The sequence below is a fragment of the Marmota monax genome, unplaced genomic scaffold, assembly GCF_021218885.2.
Source record: "Marmota monax isolate L192 unplaced genomic scaffold, Marmota_monax_Labrador192_F-V1.1 WCK01_AAM20220418_F8-fsc00046, whole genome shotgun sequence".
NCBI classification, from domain to species: domain Eukaryota; kingdom Metazoa; phylum Chordata; class Mammalia; order Rodentia; family Sciuridae; genus Marmota; species Marmota monax.
In genome coordinates, this window is record NW_026692486.1 from 8,911,637 (window position 1) to 8,938,857 (window position 27,221).

The window sequence follows — 27,221 nt, forward strand, 5'->3', positions numbered from 1 at the left end:
CATGACAACTTTGAGAGGCCACAATACCCAGATATTTGTTCAAATACCAGTCTGGATGTAGCTGTGAAGGTACTTTGTAGATAAATTAATATTTAAATCTATAGACTTTGAGTAAAGCAAATAACTCTCCATAATGTGTGTGGGCCTCATCCAATCAGCTAAAAGTTTAAGAGAAAACAAGCTGAGCTTCCCCTAGAACGAGGAAATTCAGCCTCAGATCGTCTTTGGACTCAAACTGCAATTTCAACTCTTTCCTGCCAGCCTACTAGACTTGCAAACCTTCATCATCACATAATCCAATTTCTTACATAAGTATCTTTGTTCTCTCTTCCTCTTCCTCCCTCCCCCGCCACTCTCCACACACACACATATACACACACACACACAAAAAAAAAAAAACTATTGTTTGTTTCTCTGGTGAACCCAGACTAATTCATTCATTATTCCATAGGATCAGTTATATTTCATATAACTAAAATTACAATTGAAAATGTTTTATACAGCAAGAAGATTCCAGATGAAAAGATAAACCATATAAATATAACCAAGATAAAAAGCAAGGATGATTACTACAAAAGAAATAAATGGATGAGGACACAGAATAAAGAACAATCAATAAAATTTATATCTATAACAAAAGTGAGGAAATCAGAGATAAGATACTATCCATGATTACCACCACTTTTCTCTGATTCTAAGCCACACTGTTTTGTTTTCTTTTATACCACTTAAAAAGAACCTCTAAGAATTATGATGTGTCTTATCACTGCTGTCAGCCAGGTGGCAGTCCTGACAGTGTCTGCGCATACACAACAAAATTCACAGCATCAGTGTGGAAGCTGAAAGAAAAACCCATATACAAGAGTGGAACTCTTTTAAGAAATACTGGCACTGGAGAACAAAATTGATCACATTATATTGTTATATTGTGTGCATATATGAATATTTAATAACAACTGCCAGTTATGTGCATAATTTTGATACACCAATAAAAAATGTAAGAGTAGGGGTTGGGGTGTGGCTCACTGGTAGAGTGCTCACCTAACATGCATGAGGCACTGGGTCGATCCTCAGCACCACATAAAAACAAACTAATGTATCCATCTAAAACTAAAGAGACATAAATAAATAAATATATTTTTTTAAAAATGTGAGAGAGTAAAATAAAATACTACAACATTGACTCTCAATGGATACCTTGGTATGAGAACTGAATCAAGAAGAAATTCAAAAGAGTTTCTCTTCCAATGTAAAGAATTTTTTAAGGAATGCTTTAATCAATTTATTTTACGTGTATTTTCCTTTCTCTATATGGATGAAAGTGATATGTGATGCTTAAAAACTACCTCTAAAGACTCTATCAACATGTATGAAATAAACTGCAATATTAGGAAAGCACTGTTACATAATTGAAATTGCAGTTCTTTGCCTAAGTGAATAAAACAATGGTGTCTTGCATGCAATTGATCTTAGCTATAGTAAGAAACAGCAACTTACTAGCTATCAGAATGTCTAGTGTACAGAACTCATGGCAGCAGTAAACACCATTTAAGCCTTTACACCATGCCAGTAGTTCTCAAACTAGAATGTGCATCCAAATCTCCTGGAAACAAAGACTGCTTGTGCTTCTGGTTCAATACACCTCAATTCACATGAGACTCACCCCTGGGCAGGGCTGAGAATCCTTCTGCACTTAGACCTGGATTAGCTCAGAGTCAGAGGGCTGAGCACAGAGGAAGGACATCAGTTCCTGCTGCTGCACAGGGCAGGGGAAAGCAATGACTGACTCATGCATGAGCTATTTCTAAATCAGTGACATCAATAGTCTGCAGAAGGCACTCAGGTTTACAATCATGAATGTGAAAAAGAGAGAAGGTGGAACTCAGATCCTTTCTAGTTCTAAAATTCAAAAGTTTTGGCCCCTGAGGTGGAAATGGTTTAAGTTATTCATTCATAACCTAGATAGGTTTTCTAATGCAAGTCTCACTCAAAATAGAACTTCCCATATTTCAATTGAAAATGAACCTAGAGCCAGACAGGGTGGTGCATATCTGTAATTCCAGTGACTCATGAGGGTAAGATAGGAGGATCAGTTCAAGGTCAGTCTCATCAATTTAGTAAAATCCTCAATAACTTAGTGAGATCCTGTCTCAAAAATAAAAAATCAAAAGGACTGGGAATGGTAGCTCAATGGTAAAACACCCCTGGATTCAATCTCTGGTTGAAAAAAAAAAAAGAATATAGAATCAGAATCAGATTGCTTTCAGCAATTCTCCTCAAATGACAATGATAAAACTGTCAAAGAAACAAACATTTCAGGATTCTGGAAAATGACCAAAGGCATACAAGAAATAAAGAAGCCTGGATTCAAGGAAAAGTGAGAATGCTGGAAAAATGAGGATGCTAAACTTCATAAAGTCAGTCATATAAGGGTCAAATGGAATTTTCCTTCACGAAAGGAGGTAGTAAGGGTAGCAGTAATGAACCTGGGGAAGAAGTGGGAGCAGCATTTCAACCTAGGACCATTCCCATACTCCACCACTTTTCTGTGATAGTTCTTCCAGGGCTGGGCGGGATAAGGACCAGAATCCATGTTGCTGGCGGGGAACTGCCTTGATTTGAAGCAAAGTATGGAAAAGCACCTTGCCTTTGGACTTGCCAAAAACAACAGCAGACTCAGTGGAAAATAATAATGAAGAGCCACTATCACAGGTATCTGTGGTTGTGATCCTGGGCAATAAAAAAATTAGCCAGAAAAATACGGGTGTCATGAGTACCAGCCCTTCATCTCACCTAACCCCAAAATGACGGTGCCTGCCATTTCTTTCTGCTTTCCTTACTCTCTGCTCCTCACTCATCTACCAAGAAGATAAGTACATTAGCAGGTTTCAAATGGCAAACAGATAATATATAAATTCACATTATCAATGGGGATGTTTCTCTTCTGTGATTAACCAGAACTCAATTATATTTACTTCTTGATTATCACTTGGGTTCTAGTTAGATGAAACTGTATGTTATAGTTTGGGTGTGATATGCCCCCCAAAAGTTCATTTGTGAGACAATGCAAGAAGCTTTAGAGGAGAAATGACTGGGTTATAAGAGCTTTAACTCAGTCAGTGGTAACCTAAGGCAGAGGGGGTGTGGCTGGAGGAGTTGGGTCATTGGGGCATGCCTTTGGGGTATATATTTTGTATCTGCTGAGTAGAGTCTGTCTGTCTATCTGTCTCTGTCTCTCTCTCTCTCTCTCTCTCTCTCTCTCTCTCTCTCTCTCTCTCCTTCCTGATCATCAGGAAGTGAGCTACTTCCTCTCACTCGCTGCCGCACTCTTTTGCCATGATGTTCTGCCTCACCTGGAGCCCTGAGGAATGAGCCTACTATCTATGAACTGAGTCCTCTGAAACTTGAGCCCCCCAAAAAACTTTTCCTCCTCTACAATAGTTCTGATCAGGTCTTTTAGACACAGCAGTGAGAAAGCTAACTAAAACACAGTAAAACAGCTGAATTCCAGGCATAAGACATTACTACAAATATTAGTAGAATATATATATATTGGAAGACTCAAAGGAAACTAAGATATTGGCCTGGAAAATTATCATTGCTCTTGATCTCTTTTAACACTAAGACTAGGAAGCTGAAGTATCTTTCTCAATACAAAGTTCCTCATAATTACACTTCTCCCCATGGAGTTCTCATCTTAAGCTGTCAAGGAAGAAGTAAGAATACTGACTTCATAGAGACAATCATGTAACTGTCAAATGGAATTAATTTTCCTTCATGAAAGGAGGCAGTGATTTGTAGTAAGGATATCAATGAGGAACATTAAAGCTATTTATAGAAAGCATCCCTGTCATTTATTCTTATTTAAAATTTTATAAATATATTCTTCTTAATGAGAAGAATAAAGAGTTAAGTACAAACATTAATTTCAACATAAAATCTTTATTCTCAGAACAAGGCCATTCTTACTTATTTGTACTTATGAATCATACAAAAGAGTAATTGTCCCTTGACTAATAAAGAAACATCTTCTGAACATGATAGGCCCTCCAGCATTCCATAATTTTCTTTTTTGTTGTTTTTGTTTTTGTTGTTGTTGTTGTTTTTGTTGTTTGTTTTGGTAGTACTGGGATTCAACCCAAGGATGCTTTATCCTTTTTTTTGTTTTTTAATTTGAGACAGGATCTCATCAAGTTGTTGAGGCTAACCTCAAACTGCAATTCTCCTGACCAAGCCTCCGAAGTTGCTAGGATTATAGGAAAGCACCACCAACCCCAGCTCAAACATTTTTTTAAATTAAAGTAACAATTTTTAAAAATAGCCGAAAAATTCTCTATTCAATTTTATTGTTTATAATTATTTCCTCAAAGTAAACACAGATATTCTTAGAAATGTCAGGAACACAATTTGATGATATTAAATGTATTTCCCTGATTACCATACTTTCCTCGAGTTTACTCTTGGTAAAAGGGTAAAGGGTAAAAGGGTAATTTAATAAAGTAAATATTTAGATTTCCAAAGAGGATGCAGGAACATGAGAAAATATTGTATGATAGACAATGGTTATTTTTCAGTTTATTCTAGATTGTACTGATTCTATCCAGAGTTACATCACTAAATTTGAAATGTCATTTACAAATAATATTTCATGTAACACAACATTAAATGTATCACTGTTGTAAATATAAATCATCACTTCATGAATAATTCATTGTCTTTAGGACTATTAAATTAGAAAACTGGGCATAGTAATTACTAAAATTAAACTGAAAGCATTTCAAGTTATTGGTTTGCTTATTTAAAGATAGCTTATAATTTTCCTCTGTCATTACCCATTCATGATAAAAATGCTGAAGGCATTATGAACAGAAATACCTCATCATAAAGGCTATATAAAACAAACCCAAAGACAAAATCATAATTAATGAGGAAAAACTGAAAACACTTGTCTTTAAAATTCAGAACAATACAAAGATGTACACTCCCACACTCCTATTCAATATAGTACTTGAAATCCTAGCCAATACAATTAGGCAAGAGAAGGAAATAAAACAGATAAAAATAAAGAAAGAAGTCAAATTATCACTGTTTGCAAATGATATTGTTCTACACTTAGAACATCCAGAAAGTTCTACCAGAAGTCTTTTACAGCTAACAAATAAATTCAGGAAAGCAGCAAGATACAAAATCAGCATCCAAAAATAAATAGCTTTCCTATACACCAATAATGGATTTGCCGAAAAAGAAATGAGAAAAACAATTCCATTCACAATAACCTAAAAAAAAATACTAGAATAAGTCTATCCAAGAAGTTAAAAACACGTCCACCATGAAAATTATAAAACACTGATCAAAAAAAACTGAAGAAGACACTAGAAGATAAAAAGATTTATCATGTTCATGGATAGGCAGAATTAATATTTACAAAATGACCATATTACCAAAAACAATATATAAATAAACTCAATGCAATCCTCATCAAAATACCAATGACATTCTTCACAGAACTGGAAGGGAGCAGTCAAAATTCATTTGGAAGAATAAAAGTACCAGAATAGACAAAGCAATTCTATCAAATGCAATTCTCATTGAAATTCCAATGATATTCCTCAATCAGAAACAGAAAAAGCAAGTCATGAAATTCACTTAAAAAAAAAATAAGAGAACCGGAATAGCCAAAGCATTCCTTAGCAAGAAAAGCAAAGCAGGAGGCATCCCAATACTAGACCTCAAATTGTACTATTGAGCTATAGTAACAAAAACAGCGTCGTTTTGGCACCAAAGCAGGAGAAGACCAATGGAAAAGAACAGAAGACACAGACACAATCACACATAAATACCACTATATCACACTAGACGAAGGCACCAAAAACATATGCTGGAGAAAAGAGAGCCTTTTTAACAAATGGTTCTGGGTAAATTGGAAATTCATATGTAGTAGAATGAAATTTAACCCTGTCTCTCACCCTGCACAAAACTCAACTCAAAGTGGATTAAAGATCTAGGTATCAGAGCAGAGACCCTGCACATGCTAGAAGAAAATGTAGGCCCAACACTCCAACATGTTGCCTCAGGAACTGACTTCCTTAACTCCTAGAACACAAGAAGTAAAATAAAAACTCAATAAATGGGATGGCATCAAATTAAAAAGGTTTTTCACCCCAAAAGAAACAATTAAGTATGTGAAGAAACAATCTACAGAATGTGAGAAAATTTTTTCTTACCTGCTTCTCAGATAGGGCATTGATACCCAGGATATGCAAACAACTCAAAAACCTTAATACCAAAAAAACAAATAACCCAATCAATAAATTGGCAAAGGAAATGAACAGACACTTCTCAAAAGAAGAAATATATGACATATATGAATAGCAAGTATATTTTTTAAATGTTCAACATGTCTAGCAATTAGAGAAATGCAAATTAAAACAACACTGAGACCTCATCTCACTCCAGTCAGAATTGCAATTATCAAGAATACAACAAGTAACAATAAACCTTGGCAAAGACTTAAGGAAATGGGTACAAATTGTTGCAACCACTCTGGAAAGCAGAGTATGGAGTATTCCTCAGAATACTAGGAAAAAACCATCATGTGACCCAGCTATCCCACTCCTTGGTATATATCCAAAGGACCTAAAAATCAGCATAATACAGAGTTTCAGCCACATCAATGTTCATAGCAGCTCAATTCACAATAGCTAAGCTATGGAGCCAACCTAGGTGCCCTTCAACAGATGAATGGATAAAGAAAAAGTGGTATACATAAATGGAGTATTACTCAGCCATTAAAAAGAATGACTCTATGGCATTTGCCAGTAAATGGATGGATCTGGAGACTACCATGCTAAGTGAAAAAGGACAGTTCCAAAAAGTCAAAGATCAAATATTTCCTCTGATATGTGGAAGATAATCCAAAATAAGAGGAAACGATAGAAGAAAGATCAATGGAGTAAACAAACAAGAATGAAGGGAAGAGAGGAGGGATTAGAGAGGGAAAGATAATAGAATAAATCTGACCTAACTTTCCTACATACATATATGAATATACCACAGTGAATCTCACCACAATGTACATCCACAAGATACTAATTTTAAAAAAAAACTATAAGCAAACAGCAGTAAAGAGCAGAGGGAAAGGAACAGGGGAAGGAAGAAAGAGAGAAAAGCAGAAGTACCAGGAACTGAATTAGAACAAATTCCATGTTTTTGTAATTATGTCAAAATTAATCCTACTGTCATGTATGTAAATAAAAAAAGAAAAATATTCCTAATAAAAAAGTTTTTAAAAAGCAATGCTGATGGCATCCCAATAATGAACTTCAAATTATGTTACAGAGCTATAGCAAAAAAATAAAAAGTTGCATACTACTGGCATAAAAACAGACACATAGATCAATGAAACAGAATAGAAGACACAAAGACAAATCCAAAAAGATATAACATCTTATATTTGACAAAGGTGCCAAAAATATACATTGGAGAAAAGACTTTTTAACAAATTATGCTACAAAAACTGGTTATCTATATGCAAAAGAATGAGACTACATCCTATCTCTCACCCTGCACAAAACTCAACTCAAAATGAATCAAAGACCTAGGAATTAAACCAGAAACTCTGCAACTGCTATAAGAAAACCTATGGTTAACACTCCAACATACAGGCACAAGCAATAACTTCCTCAATGGAACTCCTAAAGCTCAGGAAACAATACCAAAAATTAATAAATGAGATGGCCTCAAGTTAAAAAGCTTGTGCACAGCAAAGGAAACAAGAGTGAAAAGAGAGAACCTACGGAATGGGATAAAATCTTTACTAGCTACTTTTCTGACAGAGGATTAATATCCAGAATACACAAAGAACTCAAACCCACACACACACACACACACAAACCACTACCCTAACTAATAAATGGGCAAATGAACTAAACAATACAAATGAACAACAAATATATGATAAAATAGTCCACATATTAACTGGAATATGCAAATCAAAACTATATGAGATTTCACCTCACTTCAGTTAGAATGTCAGCCATCAAGAATACAAACAATAATAGATGCTGGAGAGGATGTAGGGGCAAAGGAACACTTTTACATTCTTGGTGGAGTTGTTAATTAGTACAAACACTGGAAATCAGTATGGAGGTCCCTCAAAAGACTGGGAAGAGAACCACAATATGACCCAGCCATATCACTCCTTGGCATTTATCCTAAAGAATTTAAATCATCATACCATAACAACATGTGCGTATCCTGTTTATAGCCAAACTATGGAATCAGCCAAGGTGTCTATCAATGGATGAATGAATAAGGAAAATGGGTTATGTATACATAACTGAGTTTTATTTAACCAGAGAGAAGAATAAAATTCTTTTCATTTGCAGGAAAATGGATGGAACTTAAAAGTATTATGTTAAAAGAAATGTCAAACTCAGAAGGTCAAGAGTTGTAAGTTTTCTCTCAAATGTGGAAGTTAGAGAAAAAAAATAGAAGGGTAAAAAAAAGGTTTGAAGAATCTCATGAAAATAGAAAGGAAACCAGTAAAGTAGAGAAAAGGAAACAGGAGGAAGAAGGAGGGGAGGAAAAGAAGAGATACTGGGGTACAAAATTGACCAAATTATATTGTTCTACTGTGCATGTATGAATATGTAACAAATCCCACTACTGTATATAATCATAATGTACCAATTAAAAATATGAAAAGAACCTGCACAGGAGCCCAGGCCCAGGGTAGGCCCGGGTCCATCTTGCCACCAGCAGACCTCAGCTGGAGATCTGGCTCCAGTACAGGACCAGACCACCTTCACCGACCAGCAGACACCAGACAGAGCTCAGGACCAGATCCACCTCCACCAACCTGCAAGGGAACCCAGGCCCAGGGTAAATCCAGGTCTGCCACCTCCCTACACCTGAGAGCTCAGGCCTAACCCACTTCTATCTTGGGACATTGCAGACAACTCCATAGCCTTCACCACATAGTAGCCTCTACCTTGGGATAACAGACAAGGCCTAAAAGCAGCTGCGTCTGGAGCAGGCATCCCAAAGCCAGCGTAAGGCCCACCCTTTCAGCCCCATCTCTGAAAGACACTGCATCCATCTTGGGGCCCCTCCACTGCTATCTCAAGTTACCTCCGCTATTGTCGCCCCCATCTTTAGCTGCAGTAGTATCCATCATGGGACACCAGTAGGGTCTGGAAGCCCAACACCAAGGTGAGGTACAGATAATCTGCATGGATACTACGAGATTATATGGTAAAAATTGTAATACCTCAGATCCACACTTCAAGAAAGGAAGACACATAGACAACATGAAAAAACAAGAGAGGAAAATGCCCCAAACAAACAGAACACTACAATAACAGAACCCATGGACAGTGCAGCTGATGAAATGTCAGAAAAGGAGTTCAGAACGTTCATAATTAAAATGATCTGTGAATTAAAGAATGACCTAAATGAGTAAATACAGACAAAAATTGATCACTCCAACAAAGAGATAAGAGAACAAATATAGGCAACCACTGATGACACCAATAATCAAATAAGGGAGCAAATGCAGGCATCCATTGATCATACCAACAAAGAGATAACAGAGCAAATACAGGTACCAAAAGATTACTTTAAGAAAGAGATGGAGACTTTGAAAAAAAAAATCAGAAATCCTTGAAGTGAAGGAAACAATGAACCAAATAAAAAACTTAATACAAAGCATCAACAATAGACTGGATCACTTGGAAAACTGAACGTCAGAATATGAACACAAAGTACACAATCTGAAAAATAAAGTTGACCACACAGTGAGGATAGTAAGAAACCATGAACAGAACATCCAAGAATTATGGGATAGCATCAAAAGACTTAATATAAGACTTATTGGGATAGAGGAAGGCACAGAGTTTCAAACCAAAGGAATGCACAATATCTTCAATGAGATAATAACAGAAAATTTCCCAAAAGTAAGAATGAAATGGAAAATCAAATACAAGAGGCTTACAGGACACCAAATGTACAAACTTACAATAGATCTATACCAGGGCACATTATAATGAAAATGCCTAGCATATAGAATAAGGATAGAATTTTAAAGGCTGAAAGAGAGAGGAATCAGACCACATACAGGGGGAAACCAATTCATATCTCAGCAGATTTTTCAACCCAGACCCTCAAAGCCAGGAGATCCTGGAACAACATATACCAAGCTCTGAAAAAAAAAAGTATGTCAACCAAGAATCTCATATACAGCAAATTAAGCTTTAGATTTCATGATAAAATAATAAACAAACGTTAAAAGAGAAAACATTCGGCATTTGTTTTTTGGGGATTGGTTAACTTAGCAAATCTTTTCCAATGCCATCCATTTAACTGCAAATGCCATGATTTTTATTCTATTTTATTGCTGAGTAAAATTCCATTGTGTATATATGCCACATTTTTTTTATCCATTCATCCACTGAAGGACATTCTAGGTTGGCTCTAGAGTTTAGCTATTATGAATTGTGCTGCTATAAACATTGATGTGGCTGTGTCCCTGTAGTATGTTGTTTTTAAGTCCTTTGGGTATAACTCATAGTGCGATAGGGAGGAGTAGCATGGGAGGAATAGATAAATTCTAGATAGGGAAGAGGGGTGGGAGGAAAAGGGAAGGGGCAGAGGATTAGCAAGGATGGTGGAATGTGATGGACATCATTATCCAAAGTACATGTATGAAGACATGATTTGTGGTGAACACACTTTATATACAAAGATGTGAAAAATTGTGTTCCATATGTGTGATAAGAATTGTAATGCATTCTGCTGTCATGTATTTAAAAAATAAAATCAATTAAAACAATAAAATAAAATTACAAAAGGTAAAAGAATTTACAATTAGAAAGCCGGCACTATAGAACGTCCTCGGCAAAATATTCCATGAAGAGGAAATGAAAATCAGCAGAGGGAGGTAGTACACTAAAGGAAAAACGAATCAAAGGAGAAACCAAGTCAAGTTAAATAACAAAAATGGCTGAGAATACAAATCATATCTCAATAATAACCCTGAATGTTAATGGCCTAAACTTACCAATCAAAAGACATAGGCTAGCAGAGTGGATTAAAAAAAAAAAAAAAAAAGACCGAACAATATGCTGCCTCCAAGGGATTCATCTCATAGGAAAAGACATCCACAGACTGAAGGTGAAAGGTTGGGAAAAATCATACCACTCACATGGACCGCAGAAGCAAGCAGGGGTTTCCATCCTCATATCAAATAAAGTAGACTTCAAGCTAAAGTTAATCAAAAGAGATTAAGAAGGACACTATATACTGCTCAAGGGAACCATACATCAACAAGACTTAACAATTATAAATATATATGCCCCAAACAATGAATCATCTACGTTCATCAAACAAACTCTTCCCAAGTTCAAGAGTCAAATAGACCACAACACAATAATTCTGGGTGACTTTATCACACCTCTTTCACCACTGGATAGATCTTCCAAACAAGAGCTGAATGAAAAAACTACAGAACTCAATAATACCATCAATAACTTAGATTTAACTGACATATAAAGAGTATATTATCCATCAACAAGTGAATACACTTTCTTCTCAGCAGCACAAGGATCCTTCTCTAAAATACACTATATATTATGCCACAAAGCAACTCTTAGCAAATACAAAAAAGTAGAGATACTACCCTACATTTTATCAGATCATAATGGAATGAAATTAGAAATCAATGATAAAATAAGAAATAAAAGCTACTCCAACACCTAGAGACTAAATAATGTTACTGAATGAACAATGGGTTTGAAAAGATATCAAGGAGGTGATTAAAAAATTCTTAGTAAATGAAAATGCTGATACAACATATCAAAATCTCTGGGACACTATGAAGGCAGTACTAAGAGGAAAATTCATTGCCAGAGTTCATTCCTTAAAAGCAGGAAAAGTCAACAAATAAATGACCTAACATTACATCTCAAAGCCCTAGAAAACAAAGAACAAACCAACACCAAAAGCAGTAGAAGACAGGAAATAATTAAATCAGAGCTGAAATCAATAAAATTGAAACAAAAGAAATAATTGAAAAAATTGACAAAACAAAAATTGGTTCTTTGAAAAAATAAATAAAATTGGCAAACCCCTAGCCATGCTAATGAAAAGAAAGAGAAAACTGAAATTACTAACATATGTGATGAAAAAGGAAATATTAAACAGACACTACAGAAATACAGAAGATAATTATAAATTATTTTGAAAATTTTCACTCATATAAAATAGAAAATTTCTAGAGTCTTATGATTTGCCCAAATTGAATCAGGATGATATGCACAATTTAAACAGATCAATTTCAAGCAATGAAATAGAAGATGCTTATCAGCAGCCTACCAACCAAGAAAAGCCCAAGACCAGATGGATACACAGCTGAGTTCTACAAGACCTTTAACGAAGAACTAATAGCAATGCTCTTCAAATTATTTTATGAAATAGAAAAACAGGGAGCACTTCCAAACACATTCTATGAGGCCAGTATTATCCATTCCAAAACCAGGCAAAGACATATCAAAGAAAGTAAACGTCAGGCCGATATCTCTAAAGAACATAGATGCAAAAATTCTCAATGATTTCTGGTGACTCAAATACAAAAATACATTAAAAAGATAGTGTAACACAATCAAGTAGGGTTCATCTCGGGGATGCAAGGTTGGTTCAACATATGGAAATCAATAGGCTCAAACATAAAAACCATATGATCATCTCAATAGATGCAGAGAAAGTATGTGAAAAAATACAGCACCCATTCATGCTCAAAACACTAGGAATACTAGAGATATCAGGAACATATCTCAACATTGTAAAAGCTATCTATGCTAAGCCCCAGGTCAACATCATTCTAAATGGAGAAAAATTGAAAGCATTCCCTCTAAAACTGGAACAAGACAGGGATGCCCTCTTTCACCACTTCTATTTAACAGAGTTCTTGAACTCTAGCCAGAGCAAGTAGACAGATGAAAGAAATTAAAAGGATATGGATAGGAAAAGAAGAACTCAAATTAGCACTATTTGCCGATGATATGATCCTATACCTAGAACACCCAAAAAATTCCACCAGAAAACTTCTAGAACTAATAAATGAATTTGGCAAAGTAGCAGGATATAAAATCAACACCCATTAATCAAAGGCATTTCTGAACATCAGTGACAAATCCTCTGAGAGGGAAATGAGAAAAACTATCCAATTTACAATAGCCTCAAAAAAAACAAAAATACTTGGGAATCAACTTAACAAAAGAGGTGAAAGACCTCCACAACGAAAACTATAGAATGCTAAAGAAAGACATTAAAGAAGACCTTAGAAGATGGAAAGATCTCCCTTGTTCTTGGATAGACAGAATTAATATTCAAAATGATCATACTACCAAAAGCACTATTCAGATTTAATGCAATTCCAATCAAAATCTAAATGACTTTCCTTGTAGAAACAGAAAAAACAGTCATGAAATTCATCTGGAAAAATAAGAGACCCAGAATAGCTAAAGCAATCCTTAGCAAGGAGAGTGAAGCAGGTGGCATCACTATATCAGATCTTAAACTATACTACTGAGCACTAGTAACAAAAACAGCATGTTACTGGCACCAAAATAGACTTGTAGAACAATGGTACAGAATAGAGGACACAGAGACAAACCCACATAACTATAGTTATCTTATATTAGACAAAGGCACCAAAAACATGCATTGGAGAAAAGACAGCCTCTTCAACAAAGGTTCTGGGAAAACTGGAAATCCATATGCAATAAAATGAAATTAAATCCCTATCTCTCACCATGCACAAAACTCAACTCAAAGTGGAACAAGGACCTAGAAGTTAACTCAGAGACCCAGCACCTATTAGAAGAAAAAGTAGGCCCAAATCTCCATCATGTCAGATTAGGCCCCAACTTCCTTAATATGACTCATATACCACAAGAATTAAAACCAAGAATCAATAAATGGGGGCTGGGGTTGTGGCTCAGTGGTAGAACGCTTGCCTAGCATTTGTGAGGTGCTGAATTTGATCCTCAGCACCACATAAAAATAAATAAATAAAATAAAGGTATTGTGTCCAACTACAAATATATATATATATATATATATATATATATATATATATATACATACACACACATATATATATTGTTTTAAAAAAAGAATCAGTAAGTGGGATGGATTCAAACTAACAAGCTTCTTCTCAGCAAAAGAAACAATCTGCAAGGTGAATAGAGACCCTACGTTTTGGGAACAATTTTTTACCACATGCATATCAGATAGAGCACTAATCTCTAGGGTATATAAAGAACTCAAAAAGCTAAGCACCAAATAAACAAATAACCCAATAAATAAATGGGCCAAGGAACTGAAGAGACACTTCTCATAAGATGATATACAATCAATCAACAAATATATGAAAAAGTGTTCAACATCTCTAGCAATTAGAGAAATGCAAATCAAAACTACGATTTCATCTCACTCCAGTCAGAATGGCAGCTATTAAGAATATAAACAACAATAAGTGTTGGCAAGGATGTGGGGGAAAAGGCACACTCATACATTGCTGGTGGGACTACAAATTGGTGCAGCTAATATGGAAAGCAGTATGGAGATTCCTTGAAAAAATGGGACTGGAACCACCATTGACCCAGCTATCTCACTCCTCAGTATATACCCAAAGGACTCAAAAACAGCATTCTACAGAAACACAGCCACATTAATGTTTATAGCTGCACAATTCACAATAGCTAAACTGTGGAACCAACCTAGATCCCCTTCAGTTTATGAATGGATAAAGAAAATGTGATTATATATATATATAAATATATATAATGTGATATATATATATAATGTGATTTTATTTATATATATATATATATATATATATATATATATATATATATATATATAATGTGATACACACACAATGGAATACTATTCAGCATTAAAAGAAAATAAAATCATGTCATTTGCAGGTAAATGGATAGAGTTGGAGAATATAATGCTAAGCGAAGTTAGCCAATCCCAAAAAACCAAATGCCAAATATTTTCTCTGATATAAGGATGCTGATTCATAATGGGGTAGGGGTGGGGCATGGGAGGATTAGAGGAACTCTAGATAGAGCAAAGGGCGGGGAGGGGAAAGGTGGGGGCATGGAGGTAGGTGGAATGAGATGGATGGACATCATTACCCTAAGTACATGTATGAAGACATGAATGGTGCAACTCTACTTTGTGTACAACCAGAGATATGAAAAATTGTGCTCTATATGTATACGAATTGTAATGCATTCTGCTGTCATATATAACAAATTAGAATTAAAAAAAATTTTAAATGTGGAAAAATAAAAAATAGGAACTTTTCTCTCTGGACCATCACTAAAGCAAACCTTCTAGAAAGCATTAGCAAAAGCCTAAAATGTGTTCTGTAGCTATGCTCTTAATTTGATAATTCTACTTCTAGAAACCAGTTCTAATACTATCCAAAATACTGAGGCAGTTTGTGAACAAGAATGTATGGCAAGACATTATTTAGAAATACTGCTAACTGAAAACAATCGAAATGTATACAATAAAGAAATTAAATAGTGAAGTTATGGACAAACAGCAGAATATGATATTGTCTTTAAAAGTGACTATGAAGAGATTTTCCTGGCATAGAAAGGACATAATTATTTGAGTAAGGATTTATACTAAATGAAATAATATTTATTTTACTGTGAATGAATAATGTCAAAAAAAATATTTTTTATCTGATTACAACTACACAAATGTGTCTAAACTACTATATTTCTTTTTCAAATCTTTATATATTTACTATAACCTAGCCAGGGGAAAAACTGGTATATTATATTTCTTGCTTATCTACTCCACATATTAAATTCAATTTGTTTTTTAAAAGCTCTTAATATTTTAAAGCAAATATAAGAATAAAATCAATTATAAATGATATGTCAGGATGAATGTTAACATATAATATTCACAAAACCTCTTAAAATAATCTATAAATTTGGCCATTCCCAGTAGCACACAGGATTATATATGTGAATTACAACATTTTGTCTTTATTTCAGTACTTGAATATTTCTTAAACCACCTCTGAAGTTAATACTTCTAGGGTAAATCCAAATATAAAATAACTGATCCCATATTCCAGGAATCCAAGCCAAGGCTGAGACCATCATGTAAAAATAGCTAACTGTGAGCTACAATATAAGTTATATTTGTATGAGGTGCTATTCACACCCAAGTCAGAGAAAATTAGGAACACTCAGTACATACTGAATCATTTAAAAGATTTTTCCTTCAGAAATGAATAGAAAGAAAGCATAGTGACAAAATCTTAGATATCTTCTCTTCATAATCAATGCAGAAGCACTTCATTTTTCAAGTTCTGATTTTATTTGGACATGTCATTATTTGAGATATGTCCAAGTAGTCACTCCAGGAATCAGCTGAAAATTAGAGGATATTTACAAGTTAAGTCGCTGTAGGCATTACCCAAGAAATCTGTCTTAGTTCAGCTTCTCCAGGAAAAAACCTTGATATGAGGATTCAAATACAAGTAGTTTTGTAAAGTGCAGGAAACACTGGTACAGAACCAGAAACTCATCAGAGGGAAGGGAAAGCAGCCAGTAAAGAGTGTTTAATAAAGCCTGCCGCATTAGCACAATTCGTAACAGCCAAACTATGGAATCAGCCTGGGTACTCACGAGCAGACGAATGAATAAAGAAAATGTGGTATATATATACTCAATAAAGTTTTATTCAGTCATAAAGAAAAATGACATGATGTCATGTGCAGGCAAATGGGTGGAACTTGAGATCATTATGTTAAATGAAATAAGCCAAAGGGTAGTATGCTTTCTCTCATATATAGAAATTAGAGAGGAAAAAGGAAAAGAAATGTGGTGAGGGATGGAAGGATCAGGGTAATTGATGGGAAGAGTCGTGAAGGAGACTTCTGGGTTGCTGGAAAGGTTCTATAAATTGATCTGGGTATAGCTAAGCTGGACTCTTAAGATCTGTACAGTTTATTCTAAATATGTTGTCCCTGAAGTATTTAAAAGGTAGTGATATACAGCCAGAGAGAGGAAGAGAATGAGGGGACACTCCAAGGTCACAGCAGTCAAGGGCAGAACAAAGTTTCCAAAAGGCACATCTTGGGCAACCACCTGAGATATTACAAAGAGAAAGATGAAAAAAGGGAAGTCATTTTATTTAGAAAAGTTCATGATTAGTTTTGAGGCAGCAATAGGACAAATCAGAATTACTAAGATAACTAGATGGGAAGAGATAACCTTCAAGAAGTGAGAGGAAAGAAGATGATATATAATTTTGACAAAAGAAGGTCTCAATGAAAGTTTCTTGGGAGAGCGGTGAGGGGAAGGTATAGACATTAGAAAAAAAACTTGAACATATTTGAGAGCCAGTAAGTTGAAGGTGATTAAAAATAAAACAAAAGTGAAGCACATGATGGGCTAGGCACAAGGGTCTAACTATCACTCATAGGCCAAATTCACCTCATACCTATTCTGTAAATAAAGATTTACTGAATTAAAATCGATTAAATAAAATGGATAAATAAATCTAAAAGGAGTCAAGTAGGTACAGTATTTGTATCAGAAAACCTACACAGTGAAGAGGACAGGAAGATTTACTGAACAGCCAGCCCAATTTGTTAATGTATTGTCCATATGTGCTTTTTGCCCTAAAGAGATAAGAGTTCAATAGTTGTAAAAGAAACTAACTGGTGTTATACAGAAAAAGTGTGCTGACCCCCAAACTAAGTCAAGAGGATCATCTAGGAACTGGGAGGAAATGGAATTAACAGACATACAGAAAAGAGTAAAAAAAATGTATCCTTATGCAAAGATTTAGTGAAAGAATAAAAGAGGGATATAAAAAGCTAGCCCTATTCTATGCCAGGGAATAATCAGGGTACTGCGTACCCATAAAATTAAAGTAGTATTATGTCCCTGAAAAATAAGTCAATGATAATAATATAAACAAACTGCTCTGTAACTGCTGCTTCTACTCCTGTAACAGTGACTAATATCAGTATTATACTGTCTACTAAACGCTTCCATCTGGATATTCTCAAAGCCACCAAATACTCGAAATGTATTCTTCTCCCTCCGCTCTAAGCAATTTCATCCCCAAATCCTGTGTTCTTTACCCTCTGAATATCTCTGGGACACACTGTTACTTGTTCACATCTTCTTTGCCTGCATCTCTAATCCTAGCCACCATCACCTCTCACTTGGACCACTGTACTAACTTCCTAACAGTACTTATCTTCACCCTCAATCTCTTTCAATTTATTTTCTGAAATGGAATGCAGGATTTCAAAATATAAATCATGCCATGTTACTCTCCCATTTCTCATCCCCTCAACACTTCAGCTGTTTTTGATGGCTTTTCAATGTTCACATCATGAAAACCAAAACCCTAATCAGAGCCAAAAAAAGACCTTTTGAGGAAAGATGCTGTCAATTAAGCTAATAATATTCCACACAATTCCCTTCCCTGCCTGGTTCCAAGTTGGAGTTAGGCAAATAAGTTAGCATGTGATTTTGAAAGGCAGAATTAAAGTATGGATCATTGTGCTCTGAAATTTAATATAAGGTCCCTTTATAGCTTCTTTATACTGGCATGGGTCTGCTCCCCTTGTTGGCTTAGTAAAACACTTGACTCCGCAACTTCCCTAGTTCCTGCCAGCACTTCTCCTTTGGCTCCTCCAAACCCAGGCCCCCTGGGTTAGGCATGTATGCAGCTCCTTGGCAAAGAGCACCAGCTCCTCATAGAGGTCAACCACATGATCAAGGTTGCAAAGAGTCTGATACAGATTTTGGTTTTATCCTAGTGAGTTTCAATTGATGTCCAGCTGTTCTTCATGATAGCTAGCCTTGCTGATTCACCACCCAATGCAGAGATAGCAGTCCTCAGAAGCCATCTTCCAAGTACCTGTAACACCTTATTCCAAATCATTTTCAGAGGTTCTGCCTCCCTGTTGGAAGCCCCAACAGAACAAAATACCTGTTAGCCTTCCAATCTTTCCATTCAGATCCTGAGTCACCTTCCCTTCCACACTCTGTGTGGTAATCACCCACCACATATTCCTACTACATGAACTCTACACATTCTATTCCTTCTTCCTGGAATCCACTCCTTCCTGTCTTTAGCCTTTGCCTACTTACAGTTTATCTTTCCCCCGACAAGACTCTCACAGCCTGAAGTGCCTTTCTTTTACAACATTTAGCATAGTAATTGTGTGTTTAATTCTCTCTCATTAGACTATAAATTTGCAAAGAAGAGTACTATTTGGTTCTGCTCACATATCCTAAGCACCTATAAAAGTATCTAGGACATAACAGGCACTCAATAATTTCTTGAATGAGTGAATGAATGAATATTTGCTCTCTGTTAAAACACTATGTTAAGCATTATATAGGTTATCTTATATAATACCTAGCAAAACCTCAAAAATTGGTACTACTATCATTCCCATTTTGAAGATGAAAAGATGAAGATACACTGCTGTAAGTGATAGGACTGGTATACTACTACATAAGCAAAAACAGTTTTAGTTTGGCATTCATACTCTTAATCCCTGCTTTCTTCAAAACACTGAAAAGTCAATAAAGATTATTTTCTTCATTTAACAATGAAGAAACTGAGATTAAAGAATTTTGCTGACTTACCTAAAGCCATCCTGGATTCTAGAGGATGCAATTCCAACATCAGTTCATTACTTTAAAAAAAAATATTTTTTTGATCCATCCACCTTGCTGCAGCAAAGTTTCAAATTCATTCCTATACTGTTTTCCATGTTCTGATTCAACAACCCTATCGTGACTGACCTCCACAGTGAGCTAACCCTACGTGCACTACCTTCTTTTCAGATGTCAATAAATATGATTAGAAGGCACAACACAGCACCTTTAAAAACACAGTTATATGATCATGACCAACAATGTCATTACTTATTTTTTCATTAACATCATTTTAACATATCTCAAGCTCTTTAAAGAAAGGTAATACAGAATGGAAAATATATTTCCCTGTTTGTATGTGAGCATTTTTCAAAAGAATGTAGTTAAAAATAATGCTCTTCAAAAAGAAATGGAAGGAGGAATAAAAAATATAGTAAGGGAAGAAAGCAGATGGAAGAAGATTAGAGGGAGGGACTGGAGTTACATTTTTCTGCTTGGCAAAATCAAGTCAGTTTTCTTAGTCACATAGGAATGCATGAACTCATTACCTTCTATGAAATATGCTTAATCGGTATTCCTAAATAAATCATATAGTCTCTGATAATATTGTCCCAAAATCTATCCATGACAGGTTCTAGATTTTAACTGTCAATCACAAGGGACTCTTAAGGTTCCACAGTGTCAGAAGAGGTAATTTGATAATGACCAAAGCATTGAACCATACGGAAGATGATCATACTAATACATGTCAGTCTTCATAAGATTCAACTTTGGTTTGGATACTTCTCACAAATTCTTTAATTCAATCCAAGTGGATTATTACCAGTTTGGGTTTTGTCATATTGGAAAGCTATGGAAACAACAAATTGGGCATTTCTCTAGGCTTATAATTCTCCAATTTTCTTAATATCCTTAATATCAGGGTTTTTTAACAAAATTAGTTAAGCCTCCAAATGCTATTTTTCCTTCCTGGAACCAGAAACTTCGATCTTAATTTCATCTCTGAATACAAGATACCTATTGGTGTGTCAAGCATTTCCTTTTCAGGTGGTAAACACTAGAAAGCAGAAATATAAACTCTTATACTCAGTCATAAAATTTAAAATTCTCTAACTTATTTTGCAAGTATCTGGCTCTGTTATAATGTACTTTTACATTATTCAGTTTTCTTACAGCAGACAATAACTAATATTTATTAAATCTATGTGCCAGGTATTATTTAAAGAATTTTACATGCATTAACTCACTTAAATTTGAGGATATAGGTAGTCTACAAATGTTCTAATAATTGAACATGTTGATCTAAAAACCACAAAAGTAAAAGAAAACAAATTTGCATTTCACCTAAGCAAAATTAATACACCAATTTATACATCAATTTCCTGGAAATCGGAAAAATGCTTGTTTTGTTGTCTGAATGTGCACCTAATATAAGGAACATATATGATTGCTGAAAATTAGCAACAGTAAAGACTATGAGAAGAATAAGTAAGTTCTTTCTTAAAGAATGTTTCAAATAATTATTATTCTAGATGTTCTTTTCAAAGTAGTTATTATGGAAAAAAAATCATACTGAAAAAATAATTCCAATAAATAAATGACCTTTCTAAGATCAAAGTCAAAACAAACAATTTTTAAAAAGTATACAAGCAGACTGCTAAATATTCTATTTGATATAATGGAAAATATAGATCATGTTAATAAACACATAAAATATGTTCTTGTCTTCATGATGTTAGCCTAATAGATTTTGGTGGCTAATAGAAGTATCTATACTCAGAGACAGGTTCCACGATCAGAGGAGATAATTTGATAATGACAACAGCAGTATGAAACCAGGAGGCAAATTATCATATTAACAATACATGTCAGTCTTTATAAGATTCAACTCTGGTTTCGATATTTCACACAAATACTAAAAGTCAACCAACTATTATAAAGAAAACATACATCTACATGTCTGCATATTATGTAGAACACTTATTATGTAGACATGATCTATGTAATATGAATATATCTTTGCTAAAATTAAGATTGTTATATGTTTCAAGTATCTCTCTGTATCAATTAAGGTTATCCCCAACCTGTGAGCCATTAAGGTTTAAATTTTAATTAAAATATTTTTAAATTTTCTGTCTTGCTTCATTGAAATAATTATAATTCATTGAAATAATTACAGATAGCGTCTGAAAATAAAAGTAGCCATTCTCCTCTCTAATAAGCAGTTTCTCTCTTTTTATCTCAGTCCTGTGTTATTCCATCATCTGACAGAACAATAGTAAAAACAAAGCAAATACATTTTCTACATGATATACTAAGTACTCTTAAAGGCTGTCATTTGTGTGTGTTTCAGGGAACTAGATGTGTATCGAGTGCCTACCATGTTACACATATTTCATTATAGGCTTTATGACCAAGAATTTCAACATAGACTAAACCAAATGAACTTTTTAAAAATACTGATGTGGTGGTCCCAGCCACAAATTTTCTGAGATAATTGTCTGGACTGAAGCCTGGGTGTAAGACCTTAGTAAAGCTCCCTGTGTGATTTATATGTGCAGGCAAGTTTGAGAACCACTGTTTAGATAGTTATTTCATTTTGTCCTCATAAGTTGCTTTATTGATTCATTTTACAGATGAGAAAACTAAGACTCAGAGAGAGATTCAATGACTTGTTAAAGAATTAGACAAGTCTGTTAACTCTCCAAGTCTTTACACTATACCATGTTGGCTTCTGAATGGCAAATTTGCCACTGTCATCAGTGTTTCCTACCATCTTGGAACTCGGCAGAGAAGGAGTCAAATAGTTCCTATGCAAATCTACACATTGGATATCAAAGGGGCTTCTCTTTATATTCTAAGCTCTACCTACTGATTTGTATCCAAAATAAATCTTTCCTCCTTCAAGTTGTTCTTGTCGGGTGTTTTGATCACAACAATGAAAAGCTAACACACGTTCATTCCCACTGTTACAATGCCTACTACATTATGTCTTATATTTTTAAGTATTTGCTTTTGAATTTTTATTGGAAAGGCAGTATCATTCTGAGCAATATGAATAAAGCACAGAGCTTAACATAGCAGATTTTCTTTTTTAATTAAGTAGATCAGCTCTCCATACTATATACTCTTACCCACTTTAATATAAAACAGACTTTTCCAATTCATGTTTCTCTACTTGCTTTTAATTTAACAGGCATTTATTGAACAATTACAAGTAAAATACACCAAATAAGTTATGGTTTCTTCTATGCTATGAATTGTAATGGAAAAAGAATTTCATAAAAATACCAAATACTAACTACATTCTTGATTTTCACTTCTTAGCTCCATCAAACTCTTTTCATTATCTTTGGTCATATCAATAAAGTCATTTTATCATGTCTCCCATTTCTCAACTTAATATGAAATATTGGGATGTTTTCATAATTTAAAAAAATTTTAATAAACATGCATATATAATATATATATGTGTGTGTGTGTGTGTGTGTGTGTGTGTGACTTTATACCTTATATACCTGACAAGCAGAAAGTCTTATGTATCACAATGACCTAAATAATTAAGACATTTAATAAATATTATTGACTACATCTAGTAAGTACCAATTAGTATAATATATAATTTTAAAAAAAGAATTAAAGCCATGGTGACACATGCCTGTAATTCCAGCAACTCAGGAGGTTAAGGCAAGAGGATCTCAAGTCCAAGATCAGCCTGAGCAACTCAGCAAGCCCCTACGCAACTTAGCAAGACCCTGCCTCAAAAAATAAAAAGTTTAAAATTACTATAGGACAGAAATGGGAATTAAGCTTGAGAGAATTCCAGAGAGCACAGACATTGCTCCATAAAAATCTATTTTAGGAATCCACAGAAAAAATTCTGCCACTCTTTCTGAGAAGTTAAACTTCAAAATCGTTATATACAAACATCATGAAATTTTAAAACAAAAGGGAAAAATTATTTAGCACTTTTTTCCTTTAAATTTCTGGCCCAGATCAGTATCTTCTATTTTATACAGCTTCACATAACACTATCAGACTTAGCTGTTAGAAGCAAAAGCCAGCATGGCTGGAACTGACTGGTAAGCAGGGTTGCCAATTTATCTCAGGAAGAGACAGACTACAGCACCCACAGCTGGATGATGTCCAAAGAAGGTAGAAAATTGGCTATAAGCCAAATATTTCCTCTTAAAGCACAGATAGAAGAACTAGGAGTGGACAAATCATAGCTTGCTGTCTGAATTTCAATTTGCCTCTTCTAGCCAAAAAAAAAAAAAAAAGTTAGAAATGGGACAACATAAATGTAAAAACATTCAAAGCCCGGCTGAAGTTGTAGGCTCAGTGATAGAGTGCTCACATAGCACATATGAGTCTCTGGGTTTGATCCTCAGCACCACACAAAAATAAATAAAATGAAGGTATTGTGTCCAACTACAACTAAAAAATAAATTAAAAAGAAAAAACTTTTCAAAGCCAAAATCTGATTCCATGGTAGATAATTTAGGTATGTTTTTAGAATAGAGCAATGTTTTTCTTATTTGCTCAATTCCATTTACAAGAGTTATGTGACTATTTCACCTAAAAGTTTAGATTGCCATTTAGATATTGTTCCCTGCAAGAAGCCTATACCAATGCATTTCCTGTTCTCCTCATTTAGTCCATTAGATTTTTTTTTTAATTTTTTATTGTTGGCTGTTCAAAACATTACATAGTTCTTGATATATCATATTTCACACTTTGATTCAAGTGGGTTATGAGCTCCCATTTTTACCCCATATACAGATTGCAGAATCACATCAGTTACACATCCATTGATTTACATATTGCCATACTAGTGTCTGTTGTATTCTGCTGCCTTTCCTATCCTCTACTATCCCCCCTCCCCTCCCCTCCCCTCCCCTTTTCTCTCTCTGCCCCCTCTACTGGCATTCATTTGTCCCCCTTGTATTATTTTTCCCTTTCCCCTCACTTCCTCTTGTATGTACTTTTGTATGACTCTGAGGGTCTCCTTCCATTTCCATGCATTTTCCCTTCTCTCTCCCTTTCCCTCCCACCTCTCATCCCTGTTTAATGTTAATCTTCTTCTCATGCTCTTCGACCCTACTCTGTTCTTAGTTACTCTCCTTATATCAAAGAAGACATTTGGCATTTGTTTTTTAGGGATTGGCTAGCTTCACTTAGCATAATCTGCTCTAATGCCATCCATTTCCCTGTAAATTCTATGATTTTGTCATTTTTTAATGCAGAGTAATACTCCATTGTGTATAAATACCACATTTTTTTAATCCATTCGTCTATTGAAGGGCATCTAGGTTGGTTCCACAGTCTTGCTATTGTGAATTGTGCTGCTATGAACATCGATGTAGCAGTGTCCCTGTAGCATGCTCTTTTTAGGTCTTTAGGGAATAGACCGAGAAGGGGAATAGCTGGGTCAAATGGTGGCTCCATTCCCAGCTTTCCAAGAAATCTCCATACTGCTTTCCAAATTGGCTGCACCAATTTGCAGTCCCACCAGCAATGTACAAGTGTACCCTTTTCCCCACATCCTCGCCAGCACTTGTTGTTGTTTGACTTCATGATGGCTGCCAATCTAACTGGAGTGAGATGGTATCTTAGGGTGGTTTTGATTTGCATTTCTCTGACTGCTAGAGATGGTGAGCATTTTTTCATGTACTTGTTGATTGATTGTATGTCCTCCTCTGAGAAGTGTCTGTTCATTAGATTTTATATAACATTTATCTTACCTACTTAATATATAACTAAAAATCACGGAGTAAAAATAATCATCTTACATCCACTATGGAATCTGAAGCCGCTCTTAAATAGATCATAAAAAATGATGCAGACACCAGGCAGAAAGAGAGACTGAGATACCAATGTGCCCCTGCATGAACCCACAAGGCTTTTCTTTCTCGGCTTTTCAGTGCATTTAGCTGACTGCTCACAGACAAAAATAAAAATAAAAAGACAAGCAGAGGACTGAGCCTAACAAAGGGATCCTTAACCAAAACTCTATCCCAAATGCAAATGAAATGGGTAAATTATAGTCACTTAAAAAAAAAAAGGAGGATTACCCTTCCCAATCACTCTCTACAATGGTATGCTCGTGATTCCACATATTATAGAGAAGAAATAGTGTATGTCAAAAATCACGCATAGTTCATCTAAACCACGAAGTATCACCTCACTCCAGTAAAAATGGCTTATATCAAAAAGAGTAAAGATAACAAGTGCTGATAAGGATGTGGAGAAAAGAGAAGAATGCTTGCAGACTGTTGGTGGGAATGTAAATTAAGAAATGAAATTAATGTGTCAGACACCTGCACTCCCATGTTCACTGTAGCACTATTCACAATGACCAAGAAGCAGAAACCACCTAAGTGTCCATCAAGTGGTGAGTAATAAAGGAAATATACACATACACACACACACTCACACACACACATTCTCTCTCTCTCTCTCTCTCTCTCTCTCTCTCTCTCTCTCTCACACACACACACACACACACACACAGTCATCCAGTTTTCCTATGAGAAATTATAAATCTTAACCATGAAAATAAGATTGATATTTTAATATTTTACCTCTTTATAACTGATTTTTTTAAGAACCAGTTTAAACCAAAATATATCACAAGGGCTTCCAAATAAAATAAGAAGTACCTTGGTATTTGGAAAAGAAGAAATAAATAAGAATGAAAGGAGAGATTTATTTAAAACCCTGAAATTCCAATCTAACAGTGATCGAAATGAAAATTTCTAATATGAAATACAACACTATTGGAGACTAGAATATATAGTTGAGTCTTAATTTATTGATTAGTTCAACACATACCTAAAGAACCTAGTGGACTCAGATTCTTATGACCATGATCTTCCCACTGGATTAGTTCAGGCAGGAAGAACCTGGGCCTTTCTCCTGTGGTTCTCCCGGTGGAGACAGGGGAGATCGGCTCTAGCTTCAGCAGTCTGCAGATACAGGATAAATCTTGGTTAGTCCTCTGTAGATAACCCAAGGTGGCTTTAAATGATGTTGAAAATGTGTGGCAACTGCACAATTTGCTAAAGTCAAATTCTCAGGGGGTTAATAATGAAAGAAAATCCTACTCTTAACAAAGACTCCAAATATTTAAAACATCAAAATCCTGATAGGTTCCTCTGATAGCTGATTTTAAAAGACCACTAACAAAGCAAGTCATCCTTGTGGAATGCTTGTGCAATTACTACAATCTAATCTACTCCTCTGTTTAAATTGAAAAGTTTATATAGTCCAGGCCTAACTCAACCTTCATTGACTGAGAATTTACCTAACCCTAATAAATTTGTTTTTTCTTTCCTTTGATAGAGACTTGACTGATAGTTGAAAGAACACTCCAGAAGAAAATATTGTGGTCTGAAGAAAAAAAAATTACTCTTTCCTCTAAGAGGATTACCAGTGACAGTAGTCTTGCCTGTTTTATTTGTACATAAAACTGTGCTAGCTGAGATGGGT

The 27,221-nt window shown here is 35.0% G+C and overlaps 1 protein-coding gene across 8 annotated transcripts in view; it reads right to left on the reverse strand.

Annotated features, from left to right (window-relative positions):
- The window catches only part of Ttll7 (tubulin tyrosine ligase like 7), a 162,663-nt gene that overhangs the window by 108,527 nt on the left and 26,915 nt on the right, over nucleotides 1-27,221 (reverse strand). For 6 of the 8 annotated variants that reach the window (XM_058578990.1, XM_046443225.2, XM_058578988.1 and 3 more), the window contains exon 2: nucleotides 26,565-26,698. The exons of the other annotated variants lie outside the window; for them this stretch is intronic. The gene's annotated coding sequence lies outside the window, so the exon portion shown is untranslated. The remainder of the gene's footprint in view (nucleotides 1-26,564; nucleotides 26,699-27,221) is intronic. 8 annotated transcript variants of the gene reach the window in all.